Here is a 22,130-nt window from a genome sequence, read left to right on the forward strand (position 1 = left end):
CTATCTCCCACCTTATGGAGATTGCCTTTCCCATGTCAGATTAGCATGGGAGCAGATCACATCAGACAGATGGGTGCTAGAAATGGTTACATCAGGCTATACTATTCACTTTGGCTCCAGCCTTCCTGACCCCCAATTCCACTTTTGGGGACACTTCTCACAAAGGCCTATTATGTCAGGAAGTTCAAGCCCTCCTGCTCCTGGGAGTGATCAAACCAGATCCCCCTTTCTTCATTGTGAGGGGTTTCTACTCCAGATACTTTCTGGTACGTCAAAAGAGAGGAGGAAGGAGACCAGTCCTAGACTTTAGCGTTCTAAATACATTCATCAGGACACAAAGGTTCAGGGCGGTAACCTTAGCAGTAATAATACCATCTGCAAATATGGAGGACCAGTTTGTGGCCTTCAACTTAATCAGTATGGATATTTCCATATAGTGATGCATCCCACTAACACATGATTTCTCTGATTCACATCTGGCAACAAGCACTACAAATAGAGGGCTCCTATGGGTGATCCACTACTCATACTTTTTCTGCCCTGCTTCAGAGTCCTGGTCTGTGGATTTCACAGTGAAGGAACTGGAGCATCAGCAGATTCACCCTTCCCTATATACCGTTCGACTGGAGAACAAGGATACGTTGGGCACAGGTGCTACCTAAACTTTCCAACCAAAGGCATATGGGTGCACGTGCGCACCTAAAGTGGAGCACCCATAGGGACAAAACATCTCAAAGAACACCAGTTACTGTAAAGTAATTAGCCACTAGTTTAAAATAAGAGGCTAGAGGTAGAAATTGAAATAAAGAGCTGAAGGAATGAATTAATGACATATCTACTATAATTCTGTTCACTGTGCTTGTTTATTTTATCCTTTCTGCCCCATCTTTCATATGTCTTTTTTAACTTGTTTTGGGAAAAGACCTTGTCTTCTTATATGTTTGTGCAGCACCTAGGACAAATAAACTCCAGTCTTGACTGGCTCTTTGCATACTAGCTTAGTAAAGCTAATAAAATTAATAAGAAATTCTGGGTGGGCTACAGTTGGTACCTGGCCTAATTTTTTAAAGTCTGTACCCAGATGTCTGATGTTTTCCTGCATCTTGGAGTTATGTCTACAGGTCATTAAAGCATTTCAGTATATCTTTGGGGATAATGCAGCATCGGTCACACAGCAATTTTATGTTGTGTTGCATTATAACAACTTTGTCTTAGAGGATAGAGTTTGTCTCAGTGGACGCCCCTTACAATTGGATGTCTGCAGAATGTTTTTTTAGGTGTTCCACAGACGGTCACTGAACAAAGGAAGAGTACCATAACCTTTAAATTGGGACTTTATTTGCTTTTCTGTGCCACTTATAATATATGAGTGCTTCTATCCTCACAACACCTCTGAGATAGGGAAGCTTTACCATCCCTCTTTTATAGATGAGAATCTGAGACACAAGGGGCTAGTTTCTTGAGCATTGCCACAACTAATGTTTAGACTCCTAGAAAATCACTGGGATTCACAAAGTCTGAGTTAGGTGCCTAGACTCCATATACAATGAACAGGGACAGAAGTACCTCATCATCATCATCAAATGTGTGGTCTATTGAGGACTGTTGCACCAGCCAGAGTGACCATGGCTGATGTCATCATACCAAGCATCTTCGAATGAAGATCTCAGATCTGGCTAAATCCTGCAAATCCACAAACCTCTGGGGCAATGCCAGGTAAGATTAAGGCATGCACCTCTTTTCTCAGCAATGATGAATTTGAGAGCACGGTGTGATGGGGTGTTTTTTCCCATCCTGGCAATGGCAACATAGCCAAAGAGCATGCAATGTCATTTGTGAATGTAGTGATTGACTGGAGGAAGGCCGGCATCTCTGTGAGATTATTAGGGCACCTAAATCCTTTTGTGAGTCCTTAACCCATTGAGATTAATGGTGTGGCATTCAGAGACGCTGAGCAACCAGAACTCACATCAAAGTTAATGGAAACATCTGAGGCTCGTCAGCTCCGAAAAGCAGGACTGTGCTTTGTCCATTAGTTGGCGGACACAACTTTGCTCTCTTGAGTCTCAGTCCAGTGTCTTAACCACAAGGCCAAAGATTAGACTCCAATTCTGGAGATGACAGGAGACCCATACAAAGTCTCTGTTTGGTTTGATCAGCCCAAAGGGAATGGAAGAACAGTTTTACTCTAGAAATGAAAGCACTTTTAGTCATTCTAATATGTAATAGATTTTTTTTCCTATAAAAATTACATTCCGAGGCTGCATGAATGTTACACTTCATGATTATTTCAGTCTTCAAGGAAATCCTTTTAAAAATCATAACAGTTAATTGTACAGGACGAATAATAGTTTCATTAAAAAGTTGTATAGAACTGTACCTGCCCCTTTAAAAAAACAAAACAAAACTGTGGACCTACCTTTCCAGCTTCCCTGCCACTCCCCAGCTATTCCTGCGTCATTCTCTATCTTTTGGCTAGCCTGTGGACCACGGAAAAGGTCTCTGTCAGCCACTGATAGTTCACAGACAATAGTTTGTAAACTACTGCTGACAAAAATGTTTGGTTTCTGGTTGAATACAGTCAAACTTTTGTTCAGTCACTGTGTCCTCCTCTTCCCTCCCCACTAAAAGCCACTATTTAGAATTGGTAAATAGATACAGAAATGTTATGTGTAATAAAATGAAAGAAGTGAAATGCTAGTAATTGTTCATGTTGGCCATAGTCCTGGAGCTGGATCCATGTGAGCAGACTCCTGTGCCTCGGCAGAGTATAAATCTCACTGTTCCACCCATGTAGATCCAATTCCTGGATTAGGGTCTTTGCATATAAAACATGAGAGCTTGGAAGAGAAGTTTTCATGTTGAATAAAAGGATAATGTTTATTTTTTCTAAAGCAGAAAAAAGAGGTCTATTGAAACTCTGGGGAAACAGGTTGAATACATTTGAAATAGGGGTGGTTGATGGTTTTTTGAGAACCCAACTATTGCTAGCAAAAGATAATAATAACAAAAAAAAATTCCACAGTGGAATTCTATTATTTTTAATGATAAATGTAATAATCTTCAAAGCAAGGTAGCATGGGGAATTGTGTATATTTTGAAAGAATTGTAACCTTGTTCCATTAATTTACAAGCTTATTTTTTAACCTTGAAGATTTCTTCAAATGGCTTAGTTTTCTTTAAATGTTTTACTGTATATTTGTAACAGTTATTAGTCCGGTAATAGAGTGTAACTCTTTTTTAAATATCATCCTAAAATGCCAAATTTAAAATGGTATTATATGTATTTCAAGTATTATATGTATTTAAATAGGCGGGAAGAGTAATTGTATGCTATACTTATGAAGAAGAGAATCCTTACCAAAATAAATTATTACCTGAAATAAGTTCAGCATCTGAATAATTTTATTCTGTGACACACTTTTATTTCAACACTATAAAAGGCATGCCTTTTTCCCTGGTTAGAGAAGGAGGATTACACATTCTAAAAAGTATATCCACTATCTTTTTCTTACGCTAAGATTTTATCTGCTGTTTAATGGGTAAACTTACTGTGAAGTGTAGTTGCTTGTTTAACTTTACCCCTATTCAGGTCTTTGATTTTGGCAGGTTAGTTAATTCAAATAAAATTTGTGAAGTTAAGCACTTTCAAGAAAAGGCATAGGAGAACCTAATTTAACCTAGAGTGTCTCTTTTATTCTTCTGTTATTCATTTGAAGTGCCCTATCAGCTTGAACTGACCAACTTCAGTCATTTTTACCCTTTTATTTTTTTTCTCTAATGTAAACTGAAATTCCCTGCTGTTCGTGGTATTTTAGTGTTTAGCATCATTTAATGAGCAGGTATCATTAAACTTAAAAGATCCTTTTCTGTGTATCTCTGATTAGTTAGGGAAAGAACCAAAGAATTCCTCTAATTTATCTTTGCTTCCTTGTTATATTTTGATGTTGGTCCATTTTATGTTTCAGTGCCTTTTTATGAAATGGATATTATAATTTTGGTGTGAAAGTAGGACAGAATCTTTTTAAAAAAAATCTTTGGCACTGATAAGATATATACAATACTATATCTTATTTACAAATTTACTGTTAGAATGCTTTGTCTGTTCTTTTGTAAATTTGTACGCTAATATATATTTTTCCTCTAACAAAAGGATCCATTACTGTTTCTTTGTAAATATACCTATTAACCCCTGACAGTAACCTTGTCTGCTGGGTGCATATATATTTGGGGCCTGATGCTTTGCTCCTTGTGCATCCAAAATTCGAATTGACTTCACTGGGAATTGTAGTGATCAAGGGATGTAAGAAAAATCTCCAATTGATTAATGATAAAGGGTTGATAGATTATAAAGAATGAAAGTCATCAGATACATAGGAGTTTATGATAGGCAAGTGTGGCTATATTAAAAATAATTATAACAATAGATTTTTTTAGAAAATGATACTCATATAGTCTAAATTGAAAAATTATGAGACCTTATCCTCTAATACCTTACTTCTGGAAGTAGCCCCATTTAAGACATTGCTCACATGACTAAGGACTATTCACATGAGCAATGCTTTGTAGGATCAGAACCATTATTTGTAAACTTCATAAATGTGTTCTTATAAGATCTAAATGCTAATTAAAATTCTTCAATCAAATACAAAATGCTTCATTCTTGTGAGTTGGCTGTTTACCAGAAATCATTTATTAGTAGTGTAACATAAAATTGTTAGTTTTGTTTAAAAAGCGATGGTCATATTAATTGATCAATTAAAATGCATTAAACCATTGCACCCTCCATTTCTCATTTTTGGTGTGTGGTAAATATTCTTTAAGCATTTTGGTATTAGTTCTAATTTTACTTTTTAAAATCAAAGAAAATCTGGGAGATATAAAGTCTGAAGGGAAAATAATGAGGCTTGAAGGCAAGTAAAGGTCAGATAATGTGTAATATGTTACAGATGGCACTGTATGATATTAACATTACTAAGAGCAATGCTATAAAGATGTAACAGTGCTGCCTACTGGTAAGATGTAGTAGAGTTTATATTAGTGCTTTGAGATATATATAGTAAAACTAAGTGTGTGCCATATTCTTCATTGTAATAACACTGTTCTCTGGGATTTTACTTGCTGATACCAAGATGCATACTTTTTCTTTAGTATTAACAGCGTATTCTTATATCAATTATTTGTAAAATAATATATTTATATTTAGATATTTACATTTAGGAATGAAATGTGGCGTTTGTTATTTCAATATGAAGGTTTGTGTACAGTAAACTAACACATTTGCAAAATGATTGGTTGTTAGTGGCTATTAAATTTGTATACATCATTCTTTAAAATAATAGTGAATTGTTTTTCAACATTTCTTTTCTTAAACCAGGGTATAAACTTTCCAGACAGATGTTTGGGTTTTACATAGTTCTTTGTACAGATGGCATTAATCTGTGTAGCTTTATTGATCTGTCCCACTTATCTTGCTACTGAACATAAAAAGCTGGCCAATTACTACAGTAAAATGACAGGTACAATACTAAGCTATGCATAGCACTAGGCCCTGGATCACCACAGCATATTTTACAGGCTTCATGCCTACTTAACAAAGATTTTGCATTATATAATCAAATAATGGACGCAATTATCAAAATTAGTAGGCTTTCAATTTTAGTAAGGATAAGTTTTTGCATTTAAATATCTACATTATGACTCTGAGCTGAAAAAAAATCATTGATTTAAAATCGAAATTATCCACACAAAGAAATTTGATGGTTTTGGCTCACACCAAACACTTGATTCCTGCTGAGAACAGGAAGGACATACATATAAATTTTCATAACTCACTCCTATTCAAGATGTAAACCTATGTTCACTCAGTGGATTCCAGTTAGCTACATAGTCTGTATATGAAAATAGATACTATATACAAAAATATCAGGTAGGATTGGAACCACATTTGCCTTTGATTAGTCTATTATTTATGTCTTCTAATAAGTTAGATGAGCGAGGTCCAGGAGTGGGGGACCTGGGACCCCTGAAGGCACTGGCCAAAACTCAACATTCAAAAGTTCTGAGGAAGGAATTGGATATGGATGTTTCTTATTTTGCCTAGATTTGTGTATTTCTTGTGATTTATCTATGATTAGTGTGATTGGTTTGGAAACCTCTCTGTAAAATCTGTTTCAGAGTAGCAGCCGTGTTAGCCTGTATTCGCAAAAAGAAAAGGAGTACTTGTGGCACCTTAGAGACTAACACATTTATTAGAGTATAAGCTTTCGTGAGCTACAGCTCACTTCATCGGATGCATTTGGTGGAAAAAACAGAGGAGAGATTTATATACACACACACAGAGAACATGAAACAATGGGTTTATCATACACACTGTAAGGAGAGTGATCACTTAAGATAAGCCATCACCAGCAGCGGGGGGGGGGGGAAAGGAGGAAAACCTTTCATGGTGACAAGCAAGGTAGGCTAATTCCAGCAGTTAACAAGAATATCAGAGGAACAGTGGGGGGTGGGGTGGGGAGGAGAAATACCATGGGGAAATAGTTTTACTTTGTGTAATGACTCATCCATTCCCAGTCTCTCTTCAAGCCTAAGTTAATTGTATCCAGTTTGCAAATTAATTCCAATTCAGCAGTCTCTCGTTGGAGTCTGGTTTTGAAGCTTTTTTGTTGAAGGATAGCCACTCTTAGGTCTGTGATCGAGTGACCAGAGAGATTGAAGTGTTCTCCAACTGATTTTTGAATGTTGATGTCATCAATGTAGCGCAAGTAGAGTAGGGGCATTAGGGGACGAGAGCTGAGGAAGCGTTGTTCTAAGTCAGCCATAAAAATGTTGGCATACTATGGGGCTCTACTTGCGCTACATTGATGACATCTTCATCATCTGGACCCATGGAAAAGAAGCTCTTGAGGAATTCCACCAGGATTCCAACAATTTCCATCCCACCATCAACCTCAGCCTGGACCTGTCCACACAAGAGATCCACTTCCTGGACACTACGGTGCTAATAAGCGATAGTCACATAAACACCACCCTATATCGGAAACCTACTGACCGCTATTCCTACCTACATGCCTCTAGCTTTCATCCAGATCATACCACTCGATCCATTGTCTACAGCCAAGCGCTACGATATAACCGCATTTGCTCCAACCCCTCAGACAGAGACAAACACCTACAAGATCTCTATCATGCATTCCTACAACTACAATACCCACCTGCTGAAGTGAAGAAACAGATTGACAGAGCCAGAAGAGTACCCAGAAGTCACCTACTACAGGACAGGCCCAACAAAGAAAACAACAGAACGCCACTAGCCATCACCTTCAGCCCCCAACTAAAACCTCTCCAACGCATCATCAAGGATCTACAACCTATCCTGAAGGACGACCCATCACTCTCACAGATCTTGGGAGACAGGCCAGTCCTTGCTTACAGACAGCCCCCCAATCTGAAGCAAATACTCACCAGCAACCACACACCACACAACAGAACCACTAACCCAGGAACCTATCCTTGCAACAAAGCCCGTTGCCAACTCTGTCCACATATCTATTCAGGGGATACCATCATAGGGCCTAATCACATCAGCCACACTATCAGAGGCTCGTTCACCTGCGCATCTACCAATGTGATATATGCCATCATGTGCCAGCAATGCCCCTCTGCCATGTACATTGGCCAAACTGGACAGTCTCTACGTAAAAGAATGAATGGACACAAATCAGACGTCAAGAATTATATCATTCAAAAACCAGTTGGAGAACACTTCAATCTCTCTGGTCACTCGATCACAGACCTAAGAGTGGCTATCCTTCAACAAAAAAGCTTCAAAAACAGACTCCAACGAGAGACTGCTGAATTGGAATTAATTTGCAAACTGGATACAATTAACTTAGGCTTGAATAGAGACTGGGAATGGATGAGTCATTACACAAAGTAAAACTATTTCCCCATGGTATTTCTCCCCCCCACCCCACCCCCCACTGTTCCTCTGATATTCTTGTTAACTGCTGGAATTAGCCTACCTTGCTTGTCACCATGAAAGGTTTTCCTCCTTTCCCCCCTCTGCTGCTGGTGATGGCTTATCTTAAGTGATCACTCTCCTTACAGAGTGTATGATAAACCCATTGTTTCATGTTCTGTGTGTGTGTATATAAATCTCTCCTCTGTTTTTTCCACCAAATGCATCCGATGAAGTGAGCTGTAGCTCACGAAAGCTTATGCTCTAATAAATTTGTTAGTCTCTAAGGTGCCACAAGTACTCCTTTTCTTTTTGTAAAATCTGTGTTACTTGCTTCAACTGACACATGTCCCTGAAGGAATAAATTTATAAATAGGGCCCTACCAAATTCACGGCCATGAAAAATGCCTTTTGAACAGTGAAATCTGCCGCCCCCCCCCCATGAAAACTGGTCTTCTTTGTGCTTTTACCCTATACTATACAGATTTCATGGGGGGAGGCCAGCATTTCTCAAATTGGGGGTTCTGACCCAAAAAGGGGTTGCAGGGGGATCGCAAGGTTATTTTAGGGGAGTCATGATATTGAAACCCATGCTTCTGCACTGCTTTCAGAGCTGGGTGGCCGGAGAGCAGCAGCTGCTGACCAAGGGTCCAGCTCTGAAGGCAGCAGTATAGAAGTAAGAGTGGCAATACTATACCATGTCATCCTTACTTCTGTGCTGCGCTGGCAGTGGCTCTGCCTTCTGAGCTGGGCTCCCGGCCAGCAGCCGCAGCTCTCGGGCCGCCCAGCTCTGAAGACAGTGCCGCTGCCAACAATAGTCCAGGAGTAAGGTTAGCAGCACCACAACCTCCCCACACACAATGATCTTGCGATCCCCTTTTTGCGTCAGGACCCCTACCATTACAATATCATGAAATTTCAGATTTAAATATCTGAAATCATGAAAATTATGATTTTTTTAAATCCTGTGACAATGATATTGAACAAAATGGACCGTAAATTTGGTAGGACTCTAATTATAAAGTATACATGAGAGTCGAGCTCTGGGAAGGTAGTGCTTAAACAGTTGGGGTGTCTTGGGGGTTCAACAACAGGGGCCCAGGGCAGCTAGACCATGAGGTCCAATTCCCTAGAACAAGCACCAGACAGAGAGTCAAGAGCTTACAATCACACAGATCCAGTGGATGAGTCTAAACATAGCTGCCCAGTGAGCATCCGCAAGGAGTTCAGCCAGGTCTTTGACATATGGTGGAAGCCATTGGATCAGCATGATAGAGTGTAAGCTTTTTAAAAGAGGCTTTGGTAAGAACCTAAACTCTCTACTCTTCAACTGAAAGCAAAGAGAGATGTATTAGTCTGTTAGGGAAAAGATAGCTATCAAGCATGAATTATGAACAGCTTACAAAAAAATCAGCTTTTGAGCTTCTGTGCACAGCAAGATCTGCCCTTTGCAATTCAGAAGAAGTCAGATCTGGTGTCTATGCAGTGCTCACCTGAGCTGGGCAGTATTGAAGACCCAGTCCAAAAGAGGTCCAAAAGAGATTCCCATTTCTCCTACAGAGTCTTCAGATCAAGAAGATGGTGTGACAGATGATTCCAGACTGTCTGGCAGATTCAGTGGTGAAACTATGATCTGTTGGAGCTCAAATGGTCTGCAGAAACTTTGAGAACCATGGACTAAGAAATTCAGAAGGGGAAACATAGAACCATAGGGTAAGAAGGGACCACAATGGTCATCTAATCTAACCCCCCCTGCCAAGATGCAAGTCTACAAAGTGAAAGAAACAAAGAGCCACTAATATATTTACATAGATATATCTTACATAGATAGCTTAAACTAGTAACATGCTTATCAGTTAACTGAAATAACTTCTGAAATATTTATTAAGGCTTCTGTTCATCATGGTACCTGAACATCGGCATAACTTTAAGGACCCCAGTCAGACCTCACACTGAAACTAGTGGGTTAAATTTGCGAATGTACGTTAAGTACCTTGCTGAATCAGGCCTTAAAATGGGAATATGATTTACATGCGCTGCCAGGAGCTGTGTACTTAGTCAGTAATATTTTTATTTGCCTTGTCAAACACTGTATTTCTTAGGACCAAACTTGCATCTAGCTTAAGGCTTACTGCTTTTTAGTGAAGTTTTAAAGCTGCTTGCATTAGGCCTGTCTTTGTGCCTTATTGTCTAAGCTTCATCTGGACCACCGAATATGGTCTACAGTCACATGCATTTTTATACATTTAAAATGTTTTAAGGATAATGAGGATTCATCCCCTGTGGCAGAGGAACTGAGGGCTAGATCCTCAAAAGGACTTGATCGTGGCAATGCTGAGGATTGCAGCACCTAAGTTTTAGATGCCCTGGTGCCCAGTGCAAGCGGGAGCCCTGTGTTAGTCACTCAGGCTCCCTACCCAATGCGTGGGGAGAGTTATATGCCTAAGAAAGGGATTCACAGAAGCCAGCAAACTGCGTGGGGAACTGCCTACACTAGCAGTTGGAAAAACGGAGGAGAGGGGTATGGCTAAGACCCACCATTTAAAAGCCATGGGGCACCTAACTCTAGGTTGGAAGGAAGAGCCTTTCTCCACTTGGGATTCATAGCCATGAACCCTCTCCTGCACTTAGGTGCTAGGTCAGCCTGTCTGGGCATGCTTACTGGATTGGCCAAGATAGGTGGGGGAATGCCTCGTTTGAAAAATCCTACTGGGGCTCAGATGTGAACTAGAGTGCGAAACATCAGGACTTAGATGGCTTTGTGCATGCTGTGGAGTGGAAACTTTGGCACCCACATGACTTTAGCAGCAGAAATTTAGGTACCTAGGGATTTTAGGAGCCTATAGGATTAGGCGGCAGTTGAGTGGGGGTTTTGAGGGTCTCAGTGTTGCCTAAATTTTGAACATTTTAGACACCTACAATGGTAGTTAGGCACTTAAGCATCTTTGTGGATCTAGCCTGAGATACTATTATATCTAAGTAGTTAGGATGGCTCATGTTTTGGGGGCCACAAGAGTGAATGAGGATTGGGATTCAAATTTTCCACAAGGACGATGATTGGCAAGTGTGGATGAAGGAGTTATGAGAACTGGCACAATGGAAACTGGACAGTGTAAGGATAAGAGAGTCACCTTCAGGGAGGAGGAACACTTTTTTTTCTGGGCTTAGTTTAAAAATGGATACCAGGTTCACAGATTTTAATGAACAGTGTTATATGGCTGGAACAGTTTGCTGGGGTGGTTGTTTGCAGATTTCCTGACATATAAGGCTGTCACTGACTGCAAGTATCTGAGCCAGGAAATAATAATTAAATCATTAAAACTATTATTGAATCTATACAAGTTGCAGTTTCTTTGATACTCACTTGTGTTGGCAATGTTTTATACGCCTTGTAAAATAATGGAATAAATATTAAGAAGAAAAAATCTTAATAGCTAGACAAAAATAACCATAGTAAAGCAGAAGTGGTTTGTAAAGAATAGGGCTAAAATGTTCAAAAATGTCTAAGTCCTATTTTCAAAAGTGCCTTAGGCACATATATTTTGTGAGATAAACTCGATTGCTTTTTTGACAGAATTACAGATCCTGTGATAGGGGCGTGGGAGAAGGAGAAGGTTTTAAAAGAAGTATCTCCCAAAAATATTTTAAATTACCTTAGATATGAATATGATTATATAGATTGAAATCTGGCTGAAGGATTGTAAGCATAGGGTCATGCTTAAATGGCAAACTATCAAGTTACATAGTGCTATATTACAGAGACTTCTCTTAGGTGTGGTCTTATTAAATATTTTCATTCATGACCTAGAATAGTGACTAAATGACATGTTAATGAAATTTTAAGATGATACTAAATTGGGAGGAGTTGAGAACTGTGAATGTTAAAGCAGAAGTGTATTAAGAAAAGCATTTGATATGAAAATGCACAAATATGTATTGCGTGTAGGGGTGGGAAGGTGTGGGGGCTCTGTCTCACCACTTAATTGGGCCCAGAAACTATCTATTTAATCTGTCTGATATGGTCCAGCCAAGTATTTATAGTGTGTCCATTACCGTAGCATCTGAGTACCTAAATAGATTACAACAGAGAGAGTAAAAACATGAGTAGAAAATGAGATTCTTCTTGCTTACAGACAACTAAATGCATTTGAGTAAATAATCCAAACCACAGAAACATGGCCAAAAGAGACATAGGGGTGATAGCAAGTTAGCCATGAGCCTGCACTGACACAGACACAGTGGCATAGTGGATAGAGCACTGGATTGGGACTTGAGAGGTTCTATTTCCAGCTCTGCCACTGTCCCGCTGGGTGATGTTGGGCAAGTCACTTCCCCTCTCGGTTCTTTAGTTTCCCCACCTGTAAAAATGATTGATAATGATACTGACCTTTTTTGTAAAGTGCTTTGAGATCTGCTGGTGAAACATGCTATATAAAAGCTAGTTATCAATAATTGTAGTAGTAATAATAATAACTAGGGTGACCAGATGTCCCGATAAAATCGGGACTGTCCCGATTTTTAGTTCTTTGTCCCACGTCCCAACCGATGCACAGTCAGGACGCCATTTGTTCCAATATTGTGGCTTTGGCCGCTCCGGGCACTTTTTTTTTTTGGCTTCGACAACTCCGCTCCGGCCACTTTATTTTCTTTTTTTGCTTCCCCCATGTGTCCCGATATTTTGCCCGTTTCATCTGGTCATCCTAATAATAACAGAGGTATCAAGTCACAGGACTAGTAGTTAATGGTCCCTATTTATATTACTGGTATAAATGCATGTAAAACATTCCATTCAATTCTAGGCCCCACTTTATAAAAATGTTCAAGATCCATGGAAGGGAATATGGAAGTTTATTACGGGGTGGGGGGGATTGATATGTGGAGAAAGATTACAGGAGATAAGTAAAAAGAAAAGGAGTACTTGTGGCACCTTAGAGACTAACAAATTTATTAGAGCATAAGCTTTCGTGAGCTACAGCTCACTTCATCACGAAAGCTTATGCTCTAATAAATTTGTTAGTCTCTAAGGTGCCACAAGTACTCCTTTTCTTTTTGCGAATACAGACTAACACGGCTGCTACTCTGAAAACAGGAGATAAGTAGTATGTATATAGTTAGATTATCTTTTGCATGCTTAAGGACACTGTTACAATGGTAGAAGTTGGACAGATGCTCCAATACCTTGGTGATGGGTGCAGTATAAGAATCTAAATATGTTGAATAAAATAGAATAGTGGCATCTAAGCGGCTATGGTACAAATAAAAGAGGAACAATCTACAAATATTTGACTATATAGACCTCAAAGATGAAGAGGAATTACTTAGCCTAGGAAAAGGGGATGTAATTAGAAGCAATCAGTTCAAATTAAGAAAGGGAAATATAGGCTGCATATTAGTAACATTTTGCTGACTGAAAAATTTCAATGTGGCACAGACTCCCAAAGGATGTAATGGAAACTCTATAGCTTGGCACTTTAAAATTTGGGTGGAGTCACCACTCTTAAATGTACAATAATGGACTATCTTGCATTGGACTAAATTAACTGTTTGGTCTTTCTCATTGCTATATTCCATTATTCTCTTTTATGCCTGCTGTCTGTCAAGTCTTTGGCTGTGATAGAAGTCCTTTGTGACATTAGTGCATTGTGTTCTCATAACTTGTCCCATAGCTGAACACTGGGCCAGGAGTACATAAGGCTTGGAAAACAATGAGAGTTAGGACGGGAGGAAGAATATTACTGTCAAGCAGATTTAAGGCCACACTTTTAATTTTATAAAGCTGTTGTGTTTACAAAAGATTTTTTCTCTTGTTTTTTTAATTCAGAACAGTGCACTGTCTGAATAGCTTTTCCTAAATCATATGTGAATTGTAAATCTCCAGTTTTATCTTTATAAGATATAGAAGCAAGATAAGTCAGTTAGAAAAAGGAAATTTTTCCTAATGTTTGTCACTGAAGCTTCAAACAGATCTATGCTCCCGGATTCCTATTCCTGCCTGGAATATCACTGACTTCAGTGGGATTCTGATTCTAGTGAAATTTAGGATATGTCTACACTGCACACTACTTAGGTGACATATAGAGCATATATACTGCATGCTACCTAAAATGAGTTTAAATAAGGTAGATGGTAAGGCACTGCTTAGGTGAGTAAAGACAAGCCTGAGCCTTAAAATTATGTACCCTATAGGGCTCTTTACTCCCCAATCAGTGCCTCTCCTGTCTACACTGACTTCAGCAGTAGGGAAAGACTCCGGAAGGGAGAGGCGGGGAAAGACTCTGGCAGCTCCCTGTTGCCAGAGCCTTTCCCTGCTGTCTCCCTCCTGCCAGAACCTTTCACTGCCACATGTAGCTACACACCACAGTGTGCATGCAGTCTGTCTTTCACTGCAGTATGCAGCTACATATACCTTACATGCTGTCATCAGTAGTGTGCCGTGTAAGCCAACTTTTAATGCCAAGATAAAGGTTTGAGTGCGCAGTTCTGGCTCTAAGATTGGGCCCTTTGTGAATTTAATAGTCTGTATACTCTGTACTACTAAATCAACAAGAACCTTAATGCAGCAGCGTAATATACTTTGTACCAGTAAAGTTAAAAGGTTAATCTTTCAAATCTGTGTTGGTAATACTCAGATTCTGTAGAATAAAATGTTGTCCCCCTCCCCCCCCCCCCATTTTAACCTTTTCCAAGTAGCTAACAGGGATTTATTTAAATTTAATTTTAATTGTCATTTCAATGAAGCTAACTTTACCAACCCAAATTTAGAGCTGGGGTAAATGTGTAATGCTCCTTTGACTTCAGTGGAGGATACCTGCTTATGCTAGGCCAAAATTTGGCCCAAATGTGTTAATTTTAACAACAATAACAATGACAATTTCAACTACTCTTTTGCCAAACCCTGTCAAAACATTTTTGTTTCTGCACATCATCATTATCCAAAGATGTCTGCACAGCCTTGGGAAAAGGGTCTCCTAGTTAATTACAGATGTCAAGCCTGCAGAGGGAGCTCAAATCATTGTTTTTGTGGGCCTCACTAAAATAGTGATTTTATTTTTGTTGGCACTGGAGTGGCTGGCTTCGGTTATTTAGAGGAAGACATATGTATTCAGATGTCTTAGATGTTTTCCTTTAGAAATTAGCTGTTTAAGAAGGATTTTACATTTGGAAACTAGGTGGACTCCAAGGTGAATGTGACAACAAAAGGCTTTGAGAGGTGACTGGGAAGACGTTTCTGGGAAAGGGAGGTTTTCTGGTCTTTGGGAGGTGTGAAACATGTAGGGTGCAATAACCTCCAATCCTCTTAGACTTCCCTTTCCTCCTTTCTGATGGAACCTGATTACTGATCCATGGATATGAAGCTAACACGGTGCCAGCAGATTGAATCAAGAGCTATGACATGGAGCTCTTGGCAAGGATACGAGGCTGTTAAGTCAGGAGAAGGAGACTCAACACCTTTTGTGAAGGGCTATTTCATATCTCGGTGGAGGGGAGTGGATAGAGATTCATTTTGTGTGTGAGAAGATGACAGAGCTTTTGGTTGAATAAGAGTATCAGAACCAGAATCCATTTTATTCTGGTAGTTGTAAAACATTGCATGGTAGTTTTAATGAGATGAAAGGTTGTGGAAGTATCTTTGGGCAAAACATTCTGTACTCTCTGTCAGTGTTAGGAAAAAGTCACAAGACACCTGCAAGTGGAGGAGTAATTCCAGTAACTAGAGGTAGATCAAGATGATAGTGAAAATCTTTACCAGAGGCAATGCTGCCCAAGCCCTTCCCGTAGCTGCTGGGTTGTGGGAATGTACTGGGATATTTATCAGGCTGCTGTCCTTGGATTTTTCTTCTTCTTCTTTTTTTTTTTCATAGACTCCAAGACCAAAAGGGACCATTTTGATCATCTAGTGGGACCTTCTGTATAACACAGGCCAGAGTTGTTCTCCAAAATAAATTCCTATAGCATATCTTTTAGAAAAGCTAAATTGGATTTAGAAAATCCAATCTTGATTTAAAAGTGTCAGTGATGGAGAATCTACCATGACTCTTGTTAAGTTGTTCCAATGGTTAATTACTCTCATCATTAAAAATTTACACCTTATTTCTAGTCTGAATTTGTCTAGCTTCAACTTCCAGCCATTGGATTGTGCTATACCTTTGTCGCTAGATTGAAGAGCCCATTATCAAATATTTGTTCCCCACGTAGGTACTTCTAGACTGTAATCAAGTCACTCCGTCACCTTCTTTTTGTTAAACTAAAGAGATTGAGCTCCTTGGTTCTATCACTATAAGGCATGTTTTCTAATCCTTTAATCATTCTTGTGGTTCTTCTCTGAACCCCAGTTTATCAACATCCTTCTTGTATTGTGGGTAACAGAACTGGACACAGTATTCCAGCACCGGTTGCACCAGTAGCAACTGCAGAGGTAAAATAAACTCTTTACGCCTACTCAAGATTCCCTTGTTTGTTCATCCAAGGATTGCATTAGCCCTTTTGGCCACAGCATCATATTGGAAGCTCATGTTAAGTTGATTATCCACCACAATCCTAAAATCTTTTTTAGAGTTGTTGCTTCCCAGGATAGAATTCCCTATTGGGTAAGTATATCGTACATTCTTTATTCCATATGTACATTTACATTTTGCCATATTAAAATTCATATTGTTTGCTTGCACCCAGTTTACCAAGCAATTCAGTTTGCTTTGTATCAATGACCTGTCCTCTTTGTTATTTACTACTCCCTGAATTTTTGTCATCTGTAATTTTTGTGTTATCAGTGATGATTTTGTTTTCTCCCAGGTCATATATAGACATATTTAACTATTGTAGGGCCAAGAACCGATACCTGCAGGACCCCACTTGAAATACACTCGTTCAATGATTATTCCCCATTTACAATTATATTTTGAGACCTATCATTTAGCCAGCTTTTTATCCATTTGATGTGTGACATGTTAATTTTACATCTTTTTTATGTTTTAATCAAAATGTCATGTGGTACAATTTAAATGCTTACAGAAGTCTAAGTATATTATATCTACACTGTTAACTTTATCAACCAAACTTCTAATCTCATCAAAAGGAGATATCAAGTTAGTTTGACAGGATCTCTTTCCTGTAAACCCATGTTGATTGGCATTAATTACACTACCCTCCTTTAATTCTTTATTTAATCAAATCCTGTATCAGCCTCTACATTATCTTGCCTGGGTTTGATGTCAGACTGACAGGTCTGTAATCACCTTTGTCATCTTGTTTCCCTTTTTAAATACTGGCACAACAATAGCTTTCTTCCCACTCTTCCAAGACTCATTGAAAATCAATATTAATAGTCCAGTGAGCTCCACAGCCAGCTCTTTTAAAACTCTTGGATGCAAGTTTTCCAGCCCTGCTGATTTAAAAATGTCTAATCTTTAACATCCTCTTGAGACACTAGTGGGATGGAAAGAGTGTTATCAAATGATATGACTACATCATCTATTTTTTCCCCTATACAGAACAGAAATATTTAATGAACACTTCTACCTTTTCTGCATTATTATTGATAATTCTACCATTTCCATTTCGTAATGTACCAATACAATTGTTAGGATTCTCTTTTTTAATAATATACTTTAAAAACTCCCTCTTAGTGTCATTAATTCTTCTGGCCATAGATTTCTCCATGTGTCCCTTATCAGTTTTCTACAATTCCTAGCTTCTAACTGATATTCGTTACTATCAACTTCCTCTTTTTCCCCTTGTGTTATTTATTTAGGTATGTATGTATTTTTAATTGCAGCCGTCACTTCCCCTCTAAATCAGGGCATTTTTTTTAATCAATATGGCCTTCTTCAATTGTGGCTTTTGGGGCATTTAGTAAAGTGTTCTTAAACAATTCCGAGTTGTCATTTACATGTTTCTGATTGAATTCTTTCTCTCGGCTGATTTGGCTTGTAATTGTTTTCTTCAACTTCACAAAATTTTCCCTTTTAAAATACTGAGGATAGGTAGGTAGATTGATCGATCTCACTGGTCTGGACTGTATTCTGCTTCCACAATATAAATGCGATCAAGTCATTATTCCTCCCTTGTACGTAATTTGCCATTTATTGTTAGTTCCATGATCAGTTCTTCTTTAATTTTTACTTCTGTGATCAGGTCCTCTTTATCTGGAGCTTGGGGCTCCATCTTTCCAATCAGCCCCTACCTAGTAGTTATCAGATACATACTACTCCTTTTTCTAGCTGCTGGAAGTGAGAGGAAATTCTGTCTGTGCATTTTCTATCCCCTAAAGCCTTTTTGGCCTCTGCTAGGTAGAGGTGTGGTAGTGGAGAGGAGAGGAGAAGTGTAAATCTCTACTATTTAATTTCTACAACAAAACTTCACAGCAGTTGTGAAGGGTAGAAACTGTCTCTACTGTTTTAAAACCCTTTCAAGAGCCTTTTGACTATTATGGAATACGATAGATGTCTCCACCATTTTACCTCTCCCCCAAGCCTCCTTTCCTGGGCGTTATCTCCCCAGGACCGACTATGGTTGCTGTCTGAGATGCTGGAGCAGCCTAAAATTGAGGTGATTTTTAATAGTTCATCTGATATGTATAGGGTTCTGAATAGCAGTGGTGGAACTAATCAGTCTTGTTTGTTTCACTCTTTTGCTGCTTAGCAAAGCATTGAACAGCACTGGAGTCATTGGATCTTTCTGTCCACAGACTCAGGAAGATGGCACTGTATCAGTCCACACTGATTCACTTTTGGAAGGTTATGTTTTCAGCCATAATGTTAGCCATGTTTTCAGAGAAAAGTTCCCAGTCACTTTTGTGGTACCAGCTCATCACCACTCACTCTTAGTGAGAGGGAGAGTGGATTTTTCAAGGCCTGTCCTCACTATTGGGTTCTGTAGGATGATTGGCTGCCACTCTGTACCTGAAACGTGACTGTTTTGTATTGCGAGACATTGAATTATTTTGATAATCAAGGGAATTTTCAGTTAAATTAATAGATTGTTTTTAATGTGTAATGAAGGCCTCTAAAGGTTTTTTTTTTCCTTCATATTAAAAAAAGTTGCTTTGTTTTTCCTTTTGAAATATGTCAACTCTAGTCTCCCTTGATTTTACTGGAAGACCTCTTGCATGTCTCAGATGCTTATTATGAGCTATTGCATATATTGCACATATTTGGTTGAAGAGGAAACCATTGATACTTTGTCAAAGACATCTTTTCAATCAAGTGCTCATTAGATATTTGAGATAAATAGTTGCTAACAAAAACCAAGAAAAAGCAAAGCGTTTTGAACAGTCTAACTAAAACTCCTCTCCCATTTGTTGGGATGATGTCATCATTTCACTGGTTCTGCAGTCACCATGTCGCCAGTGGTCCCCACATTTTTTGCTCATGCCCCCCCTTATCTTCTCCGCGCACCCTGGAAGCTGCGGTTGGGAGTTGGGCTGGGGCCAAATCTGTGGTGGGGAGCTAGGGCCAGGAGTAGGGCCAGAGCTGCGGTCAGGAGCTGTGGTCAGGGCCAGGAGCAGAATGATGGCTGTGAGCGGGGATTGCACTGCAGCTGGGACCATGACTGGGAGCGGAACATAGACAGGAGTGAGGCCATGGTCGGGGCGAGGGCCAGGAGCAGAGCTGGTGACAGAGAGGGACTGGGTGGCACTCCCTCTCTGCCTCCATGAGGGCTGGCCCGAATGTTCCTCCACACCATCCCCGTGGGGGGGCACACTCCACTGTTTGGAGACCACTGCCATAGACTGCAGAATCTTCCTCATAGACAAGACCTGATTTGCTAATGTAAAAGAACCACAAACAAAACACCCACATTACTTTGTTTTATTGCCAGAAACCTTTCAAACTTTTATATACATCATTCATAGTCTTCGTACAATAAGATTTTTTTATCACTAAATGTTGGTAAACTTCGATTTCACTGAACCTTCACAAACCAATGAAAACATATTTCCATGAACAATAATTTGTATAATTAATAAATGTACAGATAGGCAAAATAATAAAAATGTGGTTTGAAAACTTACTAGAATTTGATTTAAAGATCTATACTTTGTATATTTTGACATGTGATGTTGACGTGTTTTAACGGTTATAAAACTTACACTTTTTGAATCTGAACCGCTACTGTCATTAAATAATTCTTGTCTGATGCCACCCCCAAAATTTCTTATAACTGTGAAATTTAAATCGATAAAAGTTGGGGATGGGGAATGTTTAAAACCCATAATTTTGTGCTACTTTGAAAAATTAAATTGAAAAAAAAACTTAAAAATAAACATTGATAGTCTCCATCAAAATCATTAAAAAAGTAAAAAAAATATCAAATTCTACCAAGCCTAATCATTAAGTAGCAATAAACTGGAGAAGTTTCCCCCCAACTTTTTGTTGTTTTTTCTTTTGCTGGTCACTTCAGCACATGATTCTTAAAGAAATAAATTTTCTCACTTTACAGCCCTTACTCCAGCACCCTTAAGTCTATGGCAGTTCAACACTGTTTTTAACAACTTGATTGCTGACTGCTTCTGGGTCCTACTGTGCATTGCGGAGTGTTGGTATTCTCATGGTGGTACATGAAGTATGACCTACCAGATGTGTAAGGCCATACAAGTAGCAGGATTTATATCATACACTAGTTATACAGTTACAGATCAGGCAAGCAATTAACTGATTTTGGTGGGTTATCTATTTTTTTTACAAATATATGATGAATATTTCACAATAAATATTAAATTCATAATGGGTAGTAGAAATTATAATTCCCCACAGAGCTGTTGATAATTCAAAGCACCCTACACTTAATGAAGCATTTGAGTGAGGTAGAGTATAAGTGTTTGTGACTAAGGAAATTCACGGTTGGGACAACGTTAACCATAATCACTGAAAGCCACAGTTTTTCCTATTTATTCATTCACACAAATGAATGGAGTTTTCAGTAAAACCCATTTGTCTAAAAGAAAGCTCTGTTTGAGACCCATCATTTATTTTCCAGATGCATTTATGGAACATACACCAGGTGTTGTTATCTCTAGTGAGACCATCTTCAGTATGGAGAGAAGTTGGAGTTTCCCAATGACTATCTGAATGGCTTACTCTGCTAAATCCTGTGGGAATTAAAACCCCTTCTACAAGTGGGATCCATAGCTTTTGTGTTGTGTTTAGTGTACTCTGGTAATCATGTGCCTGACAACCCACACACGGGTCTGTCTGAAAATTGAGATACCAATGTGTGTCTTAGAAAGGCATAAAAGAGTCTCCTTACCCTTCCATATGCGACTCAATGGGAACTGAATAAACACATCAGGAAGAATAAACCTTCTGAGTTTTTGTACTTTTCAACTTGATAAAGTAGATCCTTTATTGTAAGTGTAGAAATATGGCATCTACTACTTTAAAGCTAACAGATTTTAGTTTTTATCTTAATACATGTGGGTGTCCATTTTTAAATTTGTTAGTCTCTATGGTGCCACAAGTACTCCTTTTCTTTTTGCGAATACAGACTAACACGTCTGCTACTCTGAAACCTGTCATTATTAATATGAAGTTAGAATAAGGATTGTACAACATTTCTGAGGCCTAGCTATATCCCCCTCCAAATAGTTTAAATGTAGTGAGTATCACTTCTGTATTAGGAAATAATTGATCATATTTATATTTTGAAATAGAATTATATTTGATTTTTTAAACTTCTTGTGGGTTTTAACATAGTTGTGTGTTCTGTGACTAAAATTTATTAAGTGCTTAAATATGATTTAAAAATGAATAATTATTCTCTAAATACATGTTCCTTGATCCTTCAAACTTTTACTCGCTCAAGTAGTCTCATTGCCTTCTCACATGAGTAATAGTTTTGCAGGGTTAAGCCTATGATTCATAGCTACTGGTGTTAAATCCATGAGGAATTCCTTAAATATTGTAAGTGTATCTTGGAACTTATATTTCTTGATGGTGATATGCATTGGTCACATTTCTTCCTGTTAGCTCCTTCTGTAGTGTTCAGGACTGGTATTAAATCAGTACATTGGCTCATATCAGCAAGGCTTGCTTATAGATCGTGCTGCTCTAGAGATAGCATCCAACTGTTGCAAGAGTTGACAGTTGTCCAGAGGATTACAACTGTGATCATATCGAGTTTGGGGAGATCCTGACCTATTATATGTTCTTTTGCATAATTGTTTCTGGAG

The 22,130-nt window shown here is 38.7% G+C and overlaps 1 protein-coding gene across 12 annotated transcripts in view; it reads left to right on the forward strand.

Moving 5' to 3' along the window:
* FOXP2 (forkhead box P2) overlaps positions 1-22,130 on the forward strand; it is a 577,535-nt gene that overhangs the window by 296,377 nt on the left and 259,028 nt on the right. For 2 of the 12 annotated variants that reach the window (XM_043495195.1, XM_043495262.1), the window contains exon 4: positions 9,524-9,676. The exons of the other annotated variants lie outside the window; for them this stretch is intronic. The gene's annotated coding sequence lies outside the window, so the exon portion shown is untranslated. The remainder of the gene's footprint in view (positions 1-9,523; positions 9,677-22,130) is intronic. 12 annotated transcript variants of the gene reach the window in all.

Source organism: Dermochelys coriacea, chromosome 1 (genome assembly GCF_009764565.3).
Source record: "Dermochelys coriacea isolate rDerCor1 chromosome 1, rDerCor1.pri.v4, whole genome shotgun sequence".
In the NCBI taxonomy this organism is placed as follows: Eukaryota; Metazoa; Chordata; order Testudines; family Dermochelyidae; genus Dermochelys; species Dermochelys coriacea.